A 14,571-nucleotide genomic window follows, 5' to 3' on the forward strand; every position below is an offset into this window, starting at 1 on the left:
CACTCAGTGCAGCTCACTGATACTGCAGGGTTAGGAGACATCATTCCACTAGTTCTCCGATGGCAATCAACTAAATTTATCCAAAAATATATTTGTTCCAGTGATTTATAAGTGACCAGGAGTCCTTGTTCCTAAATTTCTTGCCGGTAAAGATAAGAAAAAAAAAGAAGAAAAAAAGAAGAAAAATGCAAGCAGAAAGGAGAGCAAAGCAGGAAGCGTCCGCACGGCAGCAAAGCAGGAAGTGAAGTGTTAGCTTTTTCAAGACGTGTAAAAACGTAAGATAGGGCAGACAGATGTTCCTTCCAAGTATTGTTAAAAATGACTGTCATCCAGATAAGCACGACACCAAGGGTGATCTGAAAACAAAGTGTTCACTAAACGTTGGAACGTGGCTGGTCCGTTGCATAGTCCAAATGGCATTACCTTGTACTGGAGGAACCGGTCAGGTGTCACAAATGCAGAAATGTCAGAGACTCGATCTGTCAGAGGAATCTGCCAGTAGCCTTTGAGCAGGTCGAGCTTGGTTACATAAGGGGTGGATCCTATAGCATCAATACAATCTTCCACGCAGGGCATCTGATAGGCGTCCAATTTTGTCATCGCATTAACTTTTCGGTAATCGGTTATAAAGCACGGGGACCCATCAGGCTTTGTCTCGACTATACAGGGGGAACTCCAAGAACTCTTGCTGTGTTTTGCTAATCTGTGTTGCAGCAAGTAGTCGGTTTCTTGCGTCATAATTAGTTGCTTTTTCATATTGCCCCGGTAGGGATGTTGTTTCACGGGTGTATGGTCACCTATGTCGATGTCGTGTCGTCGCCGTTCTGGAGTTGAGATTATATAATTAGTTTTCAATAATCGTTGCTTAACCACATACAGTCCCGCAAACCGAGCATCTAATGCTGTTCCAGTTAAGGGAAGGAGGGCCAGGACTTTATCTTCTTCCTCAAATTTACGAGCAACTGCCTTCTTGTCGTAACTGCTTGAGCATCTTTTAAAACGTCCGCTGCAAAAGCACAAGATTGTTTCAGACATTCACAAAAGGCATTTACAAATTTTCACATGTTCATGTTTGATGACGTTTTTTCTATTTATCAAGGTTTCCTTCAGGGCCTTTAACGGTCCCCAAAGTGAATGTTCAAAAACAAGCTCAGCCGAACTGTAGCCTGTTGATTCCTGGGGCGCTTCACGGGCCGCAAACAGAAGAAATGGGATGCCTTCATCCTAATTCTTGTTCTCCTAGTAACAGTACTTTCGAAGCATGGATTTCAGGGTTTGGTGCCATTGCGCTAATGCACTTTGACTTTCAGGGTGATATGCAGTGCTAGTCACATGGCAAATCTTCAAATCAGTTAACACCTGTTTAAATAACTTAGAGGTAAAATTACTTCCCAGGTCGGACTGGATTACCTGTGGTAAGCCGAATGTAGAGAAGAATTTTAGCAAGGCTTTGGTAACTGTCTGAGCCGTAATCCGGCATAACGGAGTGGCTTCGGGGTAACGCGTTACAGAGCACATAATGGTCACTAAAAAACTATTCCCGGTGCGAGGCAAAGGACCAACACAATCTATTGTTAGCGTCTCAAAAGGTTCACCTACTACTGGGATGGGATGTAAGGGAGCACGTGCTATTTTCTGATTGTGCTTACCAGTCATCTGACATACGTGACAAGAACGGACATGATGAATGACATCTTTTTTCTGACCAGGCCAGAAAAAGTGTTTCAGCACACGCTTGTATGTCTTAGCTACTCCCATGTGTCCTGACCAATGGTCATCATGGGCTAAATTCAAAACCTGGGATTGGAATGTGGATGGCAGCACGATCTGAGTTTCCACATTCCAATCCACACCTGGAATAGCAACCCCCAATGCCGCATTAGCACACCGTTCTCCAAGTAAAACCCACTGTGAGCTCCCATCAACTGATCAGCACTTACCACACTCTCAAAACACCTGTTTAATGTGGGATCCCTCCTCTGCACCTCACACAGACTGGCAAGAGATATGGGTCGAGGAGAGTCAGCAGTGGGTGATTGATCCTCCCGAACCTTTATGTCGAGGATCACTCCTGCCTTTTCTGCTTCTCCCCTCAGCTGCGCATCTTCTAAAAGAGAGACCATAAAAGTATCAGACAAATCAGTCTCATCATTCTGATCACACACCTCAGGTTTGTTCATGCGGGCTTGCGCTCGAGTTACCACACATGCTTGCTTATTATCTTCCAACTTATCCAGCACCTCTAAAGCTGGAGTCCCTCGACCTCCCGCAATGTCATTTCCTAGAAGGAGGGAAACATTAGGAATGGGCAACTCAGGACAGACACCCACAGGAATCACACCATTCACAAGATCAGTAGTCAACTGTATGTAATGAACTGGTCTGGGCACATATCCCGGTTCCACTACCATCAAAAGGACTCGATACCCTGCATAAGATTTGTCAAAAAAAGGGCAGAGCCCTGGCGTGGATGAGTGTGAGATATGCTCCCGTATCGGTAGGACTTTTATTTTGTTGGCTTCTGCCGGAACTCCAGTCAATGAGACTGTGCCATCCGTAATAAACAGCAAGAAGCAAGGATCTGGAGATGAACTAACATCCCTTTCCTTCCTTTTTCCACTCACAAACCCTACTCCCTTTTCTTTGGGAGATTGTCCTTTCTGTTTAATCTTTAACTGAAGACAATCCCCAATCAGATGCCCAACTTTGTGGCAGTAGAAACAGGCACGTTCCTCTTGTGTGCATGGTTTAATAAAGGTTTTTCTCTCAAAGCTAGTTTCTTTCTGAACGGGTTTGAACACTGTTTTATGTGTCAGCACCTAATCATCTGCGATAACAGCTGCAGCAGACAACGTTGCCACTCGCTGTTCATTCAGATAAATGACTACCTTTTCCGGTAGCTGTTTCTTAAATTCTTCAAGTAATATCTGATCCCTTAAAGTCTCAAAGCTGTTCACATTACCGGCTGAACACCATCGGTCGAAGAGAGTACTCTTCTCCAAAGTGAATTCTACGTATGTCAGGGTTTTGTTTTTCTGGTAATCTCTAAATCTTTGCCGATAAGCTTCTGGTACCAGCTCATAAGCTTTCAATACCGCTGCTTTCACTGTGTCGTAGAGCTGGCTTTCCAAAAGAGGGAGCGCTGCTACCACCTCTTGCCTTTCCTTTTAATCTGCATTGTACTAGCAGGGCCCACCAATCTTTAGGCCATTTTAAGGTTAGCGCTATTCTTTCGGGAAAGGCTGTAGACTTGGGGTTGTAACACAAGGTATGCAGAACAGCATCTTTGAACACACAACATGTTCAACATTGAAGCAGATGGGCTACAGCAGCACAAGACCACACCGGTTGCCTCCTGTCAGCTAAGAACAGGAAACTGAGGCTACAATTCACACAGACTCACCAACACTGGACAATAGAAGATGGAGAAACGTTGCTGGTCTGATGAGTCTCCATTTCAGCTCCACATTCAGATGCTAGGCTCAGAATTTGGTGGAAACATCATGAAAACATGGATCCATCCCTGGCGCAACACTTTAGGCTGCTGTTGGTGTAATGGTGTGGGGGATATTTTTTTGGTTTAACCACCACAGCCTATCTGAGTATTGTTGCTGACCTTGTCCAGCCCTTTATGACCACAGTGTAGCATCTTCTGATGGCTACTTCTCGGTAAATAAAATGTCTGGTGAGTTTATATGGTTGCACTTAACAGCATATCTCCTGTGCTTTTTTCTTCTTCTATGCAATCACACATCATTTAACAAACTGGAAGTAATGTGAGATTTACACTCGATTTCTTCTATATCCCACAACAAAGGAATAATTTAATCAGGCCTCATCAGTTTAAAAACATATGACTTGTCTCTACAGAAACTCTGCGACCACCAAGGTCTTTCACCTGCATGAATGGAAAGCCCGAGGCAAGTGCAGAATCAAATACATCAGGTCAGACATGACAAGGAGGAATTCGGGTGGAGGGATTTTTACAGGTTTGACAGCTTGAAACACAACAAGTGCTCTAACATTTTTTAATCTATTTGAATTTGACCATATGTGAAGATCTCCCCGTCTGCTCTCATCATCCACCTGCATTAACTCATTAATATTTGTTCCCATGTTTTCTTAATTAAAACTTAGTGAACTGTTCAGCTGTGTATTAATGAGTGTTGGATATTAAATTAAGGTAAACTCCACCATCGAACATAAGTACTTTTAATCTCTCCGAAAGGCCTTGAAGAACATCTACTCCTTCCTGTTTTGAGTTTGACATTTATTGCCATTTCATTGAGAACTTCAGCATCAAATAAGCACAAAAGGTGTTGCTCCTTTAACATCAGAAAAATTGCAACAGGTATTCTTGACTCTGTGGACACTGCCCCAAATTAATGTTAAACCAGACCATAAATTCTAAATAAACCAGAAAACAAGATGGGAAAAATGCCCAAAGGCAAATTCTTGTGGATAGAAAAAAAAACTAAGTCAACCCCATATTTATTGCTACTTCAAATATAAAATATAGACAAGAAGAATGATAGATTGTCTTCAACTTTTAACTATGAATGAGCTTTGTGCACAGAATCAATGCTTGCTCTAGATGAACAGCACAGCGTTAGATATGGCCATGTCCATCCTTTAATGATCCAAATCTCTGAAAAATGAAAACACCTTGTTGAATCTATGACACCAAGAATTAAGGCAGTTCTTTATTCCAAGTTTTGACCTTGGATGCTGTCAGGGTTCGAATAATGGGGAGCTAAGGGGAACTCGGGTCCCCTGAAAGGCCGAGGAGCTCCCCTAAAGACATTCAGCTGATACTTTAAGTGAGAGCCCTAAAAATAGTCCACATTCAGGTTGGGCTGGACTGGGACATTAAGTTAGCCCAGGAGTCGTACACTCACGCCCTAATTCATATACTGCACACATACGCTCACATGCAAGTGAACACACACACAGGCTAATTAATCACCAAAACTCAATGTTTTATATAGACCAACATTCACACACTACTATAAGCCACCAGTCCAGAGCTTTTTTTTCCTACTCTCATCAAAGGACTCAATACAACAATCCCAGCATGACTCCATTATTCATATCATGATACTATGTTATCCTGAAGCATGATTGAGTCATTCTGTCAGCAAATAATTGAGATGCCAGTTTACCATAAATATAATATGTTAACATCAATATTCGCTGCTTTAAACAGTAAAAACAAGAAGTGGTCAACAGCAACTTTACCTGAAGTGATTAAACTAACATTAGAAAATGAAAAAGTCAACTCATTTTAGACAGATAAGAGTCTGTCCAACCTTAAGAGGGGTTCCCAAACTTTTTCATGCAGTAGCCCACGTGCGGAGGTACGCTTGGTCCAGCAGGACCCACTAAATATTTCATGCAGTAAAATAAGCCAACAAGCATAAAACACTGCAATCACATCATTAACAACCAGATAAACACTCTGACAAAGTGATGAAGACACAAAGTTTCCTCATCAGCTTTTAACCTGGACTAATAAAATGTTCCTCTTTGGCCCAGTTTACAGCTGTTTCTGAGCTGGACGAGGACAGATGTGGACAGATGTGAACAGTAGCCTATGTGTACAGACTAATTTAGCTGAGCAGCTTCAGTATTGAAATATTCACCTGTCACTTTGTCATCCATCTATTATCTTTGGGTTGTGGGGAAGCTGGAGCCTGACCCAGCATTTTAGCAGGTGAGAGGCAGGGTGCACCCTGGACAGGTCACTAGTCCCAGTCCACTCACACTCTCTCCTAGGGAGAGTTTAGAGTGATCAGTTAACATGCATGTCTTTGGATGGTGGGGGGAAGCCAGAGTACGCGATGAGATGCAAACTCCACACAAAGGCCTCTGTTTGAACCTCCCCCCAGCTGAGGTTGAACCAGCGATCTTCTTACTGTGAGGCCGCGATACTAACCACCACAAAAAAAAAAAAAAGAAAAAAGAAAAGAAAAAGAAAGTCAACCCAATTCAGACAGATTAGAGACTGTCCAACCTAACTGTCACTCATTTCGATGCTCCACATCTGTCCAGCCCTCAACACATACAATTAACTAATATAGGGTTGGAATACCCAGTAGCTTTTATGTTTGGGCTGATAGGAGATATCACATTACAGCCAGTAGCATGAAATTATGGGGATAGGACCCGTTGCAAACATACATATGTATATATCTATATATATATATTAGTGCTGGGCACGTTAAAGCGTTAATTGCACGTTAACGCAACGCTTAATTAATGCCGTTATTTTTTTTATTTTTTTTTTTTTCTGGCCGCTGGCTTTGATGACAGAACCATGGCGTCCATGTCTCTCCTCCCTGCTGCAGCGGTGCGTCTGATGTGATCAGGAGAGAGCGGGTTTATTAAAATGAAGGCACATTTTCTGTCTGGAACTTAAGAAAGAAGAAGAACTGACATTTCTCTTTGTCAAAATACATGCAGATGGACAGAACATCGTAATTTTTGGACAGGAAACTTTTTTATTATTATGTTTTTTTAATAAATGTGGTTTTAATTTATGCAAGACAGCAAAGGTAAGACATGCTTTCTGACTTTTACAAACGTGCAGCATAAATCGGGCCTTCTTCTGCCTCTGGTTCGGTGAATCTTGGTCATAGGGAGATGAAACTTCCAGCTGTGGAATCTGTGAGATGTGAGCTTTCAGTAGAGGAGTCGTTTGTTCGTGTTCATGCCGTGGGGTGGACACGGGGAGACATCATTTGTGTTTACATATTTTTCGGACTTTGTGTAACTGCTCTTTAAATTATTTGTTGTCTTAACTGTGTTTGGTGTTGATAGAAATGGTTTTACTGAGCTGGTAGCTGAGATTCTGGACTTTCTGTGGATACCACACATGTTTAGAGTTACATCTACAGACCTGACGTTACACCTGGAAACAAGATGTTAACCCCTTAACTCCCGGTAGCGGAGGCTGCAGGTGCAGTCAAACAAAAAATGAAAGTTTAGAGAATTTATAGGCCAGAAATCTGGACAATGAAGCAGTGAAGGTGCATGGATGGAAGTTATTGTGCATATTGTGAATATTTCTCTCTCCTCACCATCTAGAAGCTGTGAGATTCTAATCCTGCTTTCTGTCTGTTCACCTGATGCTGATATTCATCACATATTGTTCCTTCTGTGTTTAGAAGGAAGCAGCTTCACAGCTTTAAATTCATCTTGCTCACTTTTTACCTTTTAGTTAGTAAATCCTGAGGATTTCATCCTTCTTTCTCATAAATATTTGGTTTTATAAATATATATGAAGAAATATTTTAACTGTTGTTGTTTAAAGAGAAAACTGCTGCTAAACCTGTTTATGTGTTTAGTGCAGGGGTCTGCAGCCTTTCCAATCCAAAGAGCCATTTTTCCCTCAGCCAGCTAAATAAAACTCCTTTAGAGACGCAAATGTTATGAGACTTTTCAAAAAGTCAGCTTAATATATATTTTTAATACAGAGCCACCAAAGGATATTTGTAATTTTTGAAGAACCACATTTTTAATTTAAATTTTTAAGGTTTTAAAATAAAGGAAACACATAAAACCTTTATAAAAAGAGGATAGACAGACTTTCTTCTAAGGAATCTAGATATTTGTGGAAAATGCTGTAAAAGAAAAAAAAGTCTCTGGTTTCCAACCTAATGACAAGAAAGATAGATTAAAAAAAATGTTTTAGCCACGTATTTAGAGGCATTGTGGAAGGTCCAGAGAGATACTTGCAGCTCCAGAGTTGCAGGTTGGAGACCCCTGATGTAGTGTTTGTAAATCAAAATTTACTGCATTTTCTTTATATAGCTGTAGGCCTTCTTTTAAAGTAAAAAGAAATTTTGCGCGTAACGATGCGATTAATCGTGATTAATCACAGCATGTCATGCGATTAATCGCGATTACAAATTTTAATCGTTGCCCAGCACTAATATATATATATATATATATATATATATATATATATATATATATATATGCCTCCATCCCTGCCCTAAAAACAAGCACACGCCTTTGGGCTGTTGTCACCATGTATGTTTAAGGTGACTGGCCACACACTGCAAATCAGCCTTTCAGCACCACGGACAGCGACCGAAGCTCCATATCAACATTGAACACTTCAAAACTGTTATTTTCTGGTAGAAACATCCTTTGTTCTGCTCCTCAGATATGGTCTGTCATTATATTCTCTCACTATATCTGTCACTTTAGGTTAGTTAAATGAGAGTTGAAAGTCCTTTGTTTACTTATTCTGAAAATGTGTCTTTTTAAGGAATATACTGATTTGAATCTGTTTCATGGTTAGCATTGTTGCCTACTGGCTGTACAGTGTAAACAGCAACTAAGCTGTGTTTTGGCCAGTTTCCACCGGCTGCACTTCGACAGTCCAGCCGCAAACGTCCAGAAAGCATCAAGCTCAGCAGTTCAGATAGAGGCTGACAGGATATCAGACATGGGACCAGTGTAAAAGCATCCGGTAAATTTCAAAATAAAAGCCCCCTGGCAGATTTGTGGTCACTGAACTATGTAAGCATTTCGTCTTTAATCGATCAGGGGGTCTCAGTGCTTTGTTCATCCTGGAAGTGGAGAATCACAAGATTCTCCAATTCTCCTGTGATCTCGTGGATCCAGGCGTTCCGCACCAGACATGCTCTTTTGTGGGAACTAACCTGCCGCAGAGGTCAGAATAAAACCGCAGCGCACACACACCCGTTGTAAATTGGCGGTAAAGTGTGTAATTCTCCAGTGACACAGAATGAGTAGTTGCATGTGTCGTTATCTGCCATCCTTGCATCCAATGCCCTTGAATAAAGCTTAACCTGTTAATTTGACTGATTGTTGGTGTGTATTAATCTGACATAGTGAAGTGGTTGTCTAAATTTCTGTTTTGTACTTAAATGGTGTAAGCTGACTGTTACCACGTTGTACCGGTTAGCATGATAAATTGTTAGCATGTAGCATTGTCTTTTTACTTTCGGTACATGTTATGTCCACCTGTGGCTAATATTAGGATTTTGATCTACATGCTATTTATGTTTAATGTTCCCTTCATGCAATTATATAGTAAGTGAATATTCTTTATTCCTTTTTCTGCATTGCAGTTTTACAAATCAAAGTAAGGAATGCGGTACATCAGTAAAAGCTCTTAGAAGGCAGCACGTCTGCTGAGTGCTTAGATCCTTCTTATAAAAGAATTGCCCTAACACAGCCAATTTAATCCATTTTTGCTGTTTTTCTTCATTAAATGCATCTCAAGACCACAATTTTCACAAATTTCCCTTTTTCTCACATATTCCAAATCAATGAGAAAGAGAATAGGTGAATTGTATGTAATAGATAAAATCAAATATAAATGCCATTCATTTTCTGAAAAGAACATTTATTTTAAGGGTGGCGAAAATCAGGATTCAACCCAGACACCGGCTCCAGTCCTTGCTCTGCTGTTCTCAATAAAGCGTATAGCCAGTCCACTGAGTCTTTCTTCTCCCATGCTGCTCCTTAAAAAAGTCTTTAACTTGAGCTTGGAGAATGAGCGTTCTGCAGTCGCAACGTTGATGGTTTAGTGAGATGTAACAGTAATGCAGTACAAACATCAGGAAATGATGCTGCTATGGTGCTGTTTTCCACTAATGTGGTGTTTCTCTGCATCTCAACTGTTCCTCCTCCGCGTGCTTTGCTTGTGTTGATCATTTAATCATTTTGTGCATATGTGCACATATGATTTTCTCTGTGCACAGATGTCAGTGTCAGGCAGGCCAATCCCCCACAACGATGTAATGCACCGTGATTTTTTTTAATTAATTTATTTTTGACAAGCAGGCTAGTCAGGCCACTTTCGGGTCCAGGCCACCAGGAATGGTCCCGCTTCTCCCGTGGACCAGTCCGGGCCTGCATTCAGGTCACATTTCATTTTTCAAAAAGGTTCCTGATGTTCCTTGAAAAGAATATCAATACTTTGTTGTGTATTTATTCTGTTATTTTATTTAATTAATTAAATCTTCCAAACGATTTGTTCTGTTTCCGTCAGCACAGTGAACATCTGCATTGTTTGTTCGTTGTGTGCTGGGAGTGTCCATACAACAAACACTTTACTAACTTTCTATCTGCCATCTTTGCTTTAAACCAAAGACAGCATTTGAAGTGAAAAACATAATGCCAACTTTGAAGCAGCAGTGTAAAAGTCATGGTTTACAGCAGGGATGGGCAACTCTGGTCCTGGAAGGACACTGTACTGCAGGTCTAAGATGTTTCCTTGCTCCAACACACCTGCCTGTTCCAACACAACAAACAGATCCAGCAGCTTGTTGTGAAGTTCCGCACAATGACCCATTCATTTAAATCAGCTGTATTGAGACAAGGAATCATCTAAAACCTGCAGGACAGTGACTCTGTAGGGCCGGCGTTGCCCATCATTGGTTTAGTGTCTGTGTCAGAAGGTACTTAAATAAAACCTGAGATCATATCTGTCCTAACACTGAGGCTGAAGCACAGATGTACCAAACAACACGTCAAATAATGGCGAGTTGATTTGAAGTGGCATTTGCACATCAAACAGCGAAAGATTTCTGCATTCAGATGCTGGAAATCCTGGCTATTTCCCATTGGGATTGAACATCTTGATTAATTTCTGCCACTGAATAAAACTGTTTTTTTTTTTTGTTTGTTTGTTTTGTTTTGTTTTTTTTACACAGATTTTTCAATAACATCAACTTAGTTTATTAATGTAAAGAGCATCAGTTTCTGACATGGAAATGTGAACTGGTTGCTTAACAACTAAACCTTGCATCAACATTCCTTTTAAATTCTCTTTTTGGAATGCTGGAACAAGAACTGATCCATGCACTGGTCATGTGCAGCAAAGGTGGCGAGGCTTGCACCTGGACTGACATCATAGCTGTGACACTGTGGAGCTGAAAGAATGCAAATGCAAACATTTTTAGTCCTCTCATTATCGAAATCATGACTGGACAACGCTGCAGAGATGGAGGAAAAGGAAAAGTGAGAAAATAGAGGAAAGGAAGGATGAAAGTGACAAGTCAAGGAGGGAAAGGAAAGAACAAGGAAGGAGGGATGAAAGGAGGATTGATGAATGCAGTTTTGGTTTGGACGTGTGATTAGCATTTAGCTGACTGAACTGAACTCTGCTGCATCATCAGTATTTACTGTTTCAGTTACACACACACACACACACACAGACACACACACACACACACACATACATACAAACTCATTAATAACCTGAATGTCATATGTGATGATGTTTGTCCTTTTAAAGCCACGAATTCAGGGAAATCATCTATGACAAATATTTCCTACTTAAAAAAAAAGACTAAGTTTTATTCTTTCTTGTACTTCCTGTACCCCCTCATTTCTTTCCACTCAGTCTTTATGTTTAAAAAGAAATATTTCAGCCCCAAACAGTACATTCAGAAAGTTTCAGACTTTTTTTTTCTCCATGTTGCAAGTTAGCAGACTCCCCTTAAAATGAGTTAAACTCTTTTAGTTATGAGTTTATCATCAATCTTCTCACAATTTCTCCACTTATTATAAATTCAAAATATAGAAGTGCCCCTGTTTGTAGAACATTGAGACCCTTCAAGTGGTGATCAAGTTCGAGAAAGAAAGCAAGCACCTCAAACACCCTCCTGCCCAGTATCCATCATCAAGGAAATGAGCAACTGAAGCATTTCAATGGTTATATTTTATATTGGTTATATATTATATTGTGGAAATATTTAAAGTTACAAAGGTAAAAGCTTTGTGAATAGGAGGGTTTTTAATATAACATTAAAAGCTGTGTTTCTATTATTATTTTATCACTTTATAAAAATATCTTGTGTTTTTATTCTGTTAGAATGAACCGTTCATGGCCGGGGTATCAGAAAATATTCATCCTAAAGGTGTTTTCCAAAAATGTTTTTTTTTTTTTTTTTTGTTCCCGAAAAGTGTTTAAATTTGGCAAAAGTCACTAAATGATGTCTATGACCGGATGCAACATTAAAATCACATCTAGCACTCTCTGATTAACTATGCTAGCTTTCTTACCACCTTGTTATAATAAGTTATAGTATAAAGACATTCTGAAAAAGTCACACGAGCTGATATTATCAGTCTTCTCACACCCTCCCTCCTGACTCATTTATTTACATGAATCACAATCAGAACTGGATGAAAATCTTTAAAAGTAATTCTGACTTGCAGTAAAATACCTCCTTTTCTCACTTTGTTGTTTTCAAGGTGCTCCTGAAGATTGTCTGCTTTGTTTTTCTACAGAGGCTGCAGATTGTTTGCTGTCCCGTTCTTGCTGTTGCTTTCCATCTGTTGTGTCTTTGTCTTTTCTTTCTTTTCACTCTCCTCCTTCCCCTGTTTCCTGGTCAGGTTCAGCATAACCTTGTAACACCATAATAACCAAAATAAAGAAAAATACTTTAGTATCAAGAGAAGCCATACATCTGTAGCGGATTCCCTCGTCTTCAAAATAAAGATTGGAACCTTTGTTTAATTGTGACTGAATTAAACAATCTCTGAGGATTTTCTCTCCTTACAGACTAACAGTCTCACTCCCAAAGTGGGGGTCTGACTCAAATTTATGACTTGGTTTCCAGCTCCACAGGTCAACAAAGGTCAACTCTCCCCAACCTGGACTGGGAGGACTTCATTAGGTTATTTACGAGACCTGGGAAATTTCTGAACTTTAATCCTCTGCAACATAAATTTGCTTTTTAGTTAACAACCAAAGGATCCCAGATGCAACTCTTCATCCCAATGTCCACTTTGAAACTGTTTCTTACTAAACTTGTGTTTTTCTTCAACTGATAAGCGGAAACCCCCTTTAACAGGACACCTGGACACACCAAGAAACGTTTATCTTAACATTCCAGAGGGTAATAAAGTGTCTTAATGTTTCTCTCTGTCCCAGCACAAGAGGAGACAAAGACTTTGTGTGAAGAGTAAAAGATCATACTTTTACTAGTCAACAATGTTCATTCAAATAGATACATATATATATATATATGTGTTTTATCTTGATACCATGCGCATGCATATAATCATTATCATTGTGTACAAGGTTTGATCAACAAGCTTGATTAATTGGTGACCTGAAACTTTATTACTGTGTTTGTGTGAGATATAACCTTTTTACTATTTTCTTGTCTTTTGGATGATTCACTGATGGATTCTAATGATGTCTCATTTAAGGCTTTAATAACTTGGATATATAGATATATTCACAAAATGTTTAATTTGATAAGTCTTTACAACATGATCAGACCAGCCCCTCTGTATCTGCTATCTGACCCAAAACCAGCCCACAAGACTGTTATTGGTCAAGATAATGGTCCCATCCTTTCCATGGGGTGGGTCTTCAAAACTAACACTTTTAAACTCAGAACAAAGAGTTTAGTTCTGCTCCCTTCCTTCTTGGTCTTCCTCCGTTGCTCTCTGCTTTAAGTGGACTTCAAGTCCTCTTCAACCCATCCTCTCCAGACATGGCCTTCTTCCAGAGTTAGGACACTTGGTCTGAACGCCAGAGAGAAAGAGAGAGATGCTGCCAGAGAATTAAGTTTGCAGTGATGTGAAGAACATCACCCGATACTAAAGTTGGTGCCTGCATACCAGATGCATGATTGACAATTTTTGGCTCTTTTTGGACTCCGTAGTTCATTCCCTTTTTCCAGCTAATACTTTGCTTTTCTTGAGTTATGTTTTTATCTTTTGGACTTTTAATATAGATCCTAAATAGATCCTACAGAGTTTCTTCTTTTTTGGACTGACCTAAAGCTGGACATTTTCATCTTTGCCATATCACCGCAAGTCATCCACTGTCCATCATCGATACCACCAGCCGAGCCGCGGGAGACCGCATCCGCAGAGCTGCCTGATCCAAACCTTCGGACCACCACGTGACACATCTTCTGGCCTTCTGGAAGTCGCTCGGGATCCAAACCACCTGCGCCAACTTCCTCACTTGCCATCAGAGTCACCACAACGGTCGTAAGTCGGCTCGATCCAAACAGAACCGGACGAGTCCTGCTCGGATCAATTCTCTGCTTTTCTGCTCAAGAATGGTTGGTTGTCTGACAGTGACCTAGTAGTTCTACATCGTAGTTAAACTTCCAGTTTAACGGATGAGATTCAGTTTTCCCTCTTTTCTTTTAAGATTTAGAGATCTTTTTCAGTCCTGAACCTTAGTTTAATTAACACCGCAGGTTAATTAACTTTTGTTCATTTCTTGCATACATTTCATTCATTCTGACACATTGAAATAAGATTTTGGTTTGAACTCCATATTCTGCATTTACCAATGTTTGATTCATTTTTCCATGCGAAGTCCTTTGTATATATTTCCTTTTCATTTATGCATGATTAGTTTAGTAATAAATATTTCATATTTATCCTAAACTGGTCTGGTTATTGTGAACTTCTCCTTTGAACCATGTTATGGGTCCCTTCGACGTAAGAATTCACGTTATTAGCGTCCGGAGACTGATTGATTGATAACTGATTGATTTCTAGCTTGAATTAATTAATTTATTAAATTGATTAATTTAGTTCTCTAATGGTGTC

Source organism: Melanotaenia boesemani, chromosome 23 (assembly GCF_017639745.1).
Source record: "Melanotaenia boesemani isolate fMelBoe1 chromosome 23, fMelBoe1.pri, whole genome shotgun sequence".
In the NCBI taxonomy this organism is placed as follows: Eukaryota; Metazoa; Chordata; class Actinopteri; order Atheriniformes; family Melanotaeniidae; genus Melanotaenia; species Melanotaenia boesemani.